We start from the raw sequence: 2,723 nt of genomic DNA, 5'->3' as shown, positions 1-2,723 counted from the left end.
GAAGATTATATTTCAAAGCACAGTGGATCTCAAACATCAAATGAAACTCTAGGCTTCATGAAACCAAAAGAAAAGATTTTACCAGCTTTTTCTATTTACCACAGAGCCTTCTCTCAAAGAAGTAGGCAGTCCTATGCTAAGTATTTAATAGCATACCCTTGGTGTCAACATTTCCTATTCTTCTATAACAATCACTGGAGGTCCAGATTTCCTCTCACAGTCAGAATTCTATTTTCTTCTATAGGGTATGCTCACAAAGCAAAACAAATAGGATTTCATGGGAAAGGACTTTTAAACTTATATTTTCATTACTCTTTTTTTCTGGAAACAAAGAGAAGGCATCTGTCTTCAAAATTGCTTTCACCATAGTTTACTACAATTTTCTAATCCCAATATTGGACTGCAGGAATCTCTTTTGTGGGAGCCAGTGTTGAGGGTCTTCTGCTGCCAAACAGAGGCCTCACAAGCCATGTGGAATGTGGATGATCCATGTCATGTCTTGTGAACTGCATGGCTTACACATGTGCTTTCCAAAAGAGTTAACCTGATGTGATCTAAAAGGTCCTGTATTATATAAAATATGATTTTCTTTGAAATTGGCTATCTTTATTCAGCTCAGCTAGTTTGCTGCTCCTAATGGTCTCTGCATTAATATTAGTGAAACACAAAATAGCAGTGGGCCTCAACCAATATTTCTCACCTGTTTCAATACAAATATTCTTCAGGACTACTTCAGGATTTTTTGTATAAAAAGCCCAACCATCTTAAATAGGTTAATATACCAGTGGATTACAATGCCCTATTCTTATAGCTATATGACTCTAATTAGCTTGAATGGTTATGTGTGTATGTGGGTGGTTGTACCTGTGTCATTTAGGGTTAAGAATGTTACATTTTTGTAATCAGGGTATTTCTGGTTCCACTCAATCTTGGGGAAGTTCAAAGAGATTTTTATGCACATATGCCACCCAGCCACAGAGACGTGAACACCTCTTGCTGAGGCACATACATGGAAAGATGCACACTCATTAAAACCCCTTTCACCACAGATATCATTAAAACACCTCACATTTAGAAACAGGTGCATGACCCACAACTCACTGCCATCCCAACAAAAACACAGTTGCATAAATCACCTTAATACCTGCTTTCCCCGAATACACACACCACCACTTCCTTTCTAAAAAAATATATACATACCCACAAATACACCTGCCTGTTATCACCCAGGTACTGACGGACATGCAATTATAATGTATACTTTTCAAATGCAGGCTTATACATTCCTATATACTCTACACTTCCTGAACGCATGCACATGATATAACCAAACACTGAGTACACATGCACACATAAATACAACATACAACCCCCCTACACACACACACACGCGCACACACACATACACACACACACACACACACACACAAAATAAACCCTATTTGTTACCAGAAGTCACATAAACAAAACCGTAAGTACTCTGGAAAATCTCACAGACTTGAACCTCTCATCAGAAATACAATATACACAATACCTTGCTTCTGTCTCTTCTTGCTTTACACAGAATTTAAAGTACACTGCAGAGCAGATAGGCTTAACTGAACTTTCCAACAAAAACCAAAAGAAGACAAATTATTCACAACAGTACCAACAACATTCTCCAGAATAGACAATAGATTAAGTCATAAAACAAACCTTAACAAATTTTAAAAGCTAAAAATCATTTGAAATAACTTTTTTTCTGAACACAATGTAATAAAACTGGAAACCTACAACAGGCGGAACTTCAGAAACATCCTGCATGTCTGTAATTATAACAAAAAGCTCTCAAATAGCAGAGTCAATGACAAATAGAATGGAAATTTTTAAAGATTCTTGAGAAAAATGATGATAGAAACGCAAAACAAAAAACCCTATATCATAGAGCAGAGGCAATTTTAAGATAATTGGATCAGTACATACCTACATCAAAAAAGAAAACAACCAAGACTTCCTCTTCAAGGAGGTAGAAAATCAAGAACATGCCTGACCCAAAGCTAGTAGAAGAAAAAATACTAAACATCAGAGAAGAGGTGAATAAAATAAAGATTAAATATTATTTTAAAAATATCAACAACAGAAAGAATATATTTACTTATGTACTTACTTACTTACATACTTACTTACTTATCCCAAGGATTGAGCTCAGAAGCAACCACTCACTGAGAGATGTCTCCAGACCTAGTTTGTTTTTTATTGAGAGACAGGGTCCCATAGAGTGGCTCACTGCCTTACTTTTGCTGAGGCTGTCTTTGAACTTGCATTCCTCTTGCCCTTCCTTGAGCATCTAAACTGTTCATGTCAATGGTTAAGAGTACAGCTTTGCCATTGAACTCACTTAAGCAGTGGGAAGATCATGATGCTGTATAATATGAGCATTCCCAGACGTGATACCTACGGACATCTTCGCATTGGCTTTGTGCACAGAAAGCATGAGACTCACCTTGCAGGACTCTGCTTGGTGCATGGTTTGGCTTCTTTGCTTTTTTGGTGGAAGTTGTCTGTTGGAGACTAAACCCAGAACATCATGCATGCTCGGCAAGTGCTTCCCCATGGAGCTGTGCCCCCAGCCCACCTTGGCCATTCTTGGTGATCAGAGAAAGTGTCTGTTGGACTCTATTTTTAATTACTTACTGGGAAACTTTATGTCCTCTGATTCTACCTCTTCTGCAGATCCAGTTGAA

This window comes from Callospermophilus lateralis, unplaced genomic scaffold, assembly GCF_048772815.1.
Source record: "Callospermophilus lateralis isolate mCalLat2 unplaced genomic scaffold, mCalLat2.hap1 Scaffold_1255, whole genome shotgun sequence".
NCBI classification, from domain to species: Eukaryota; Metazoa; Chordata; class Mammalia; order Rodentia; family Sciuridae; genus Callospermophilus; species Callospermophilus lateralis.
This window is presented reverse-complemented; position numbering follows the sequence as displayed.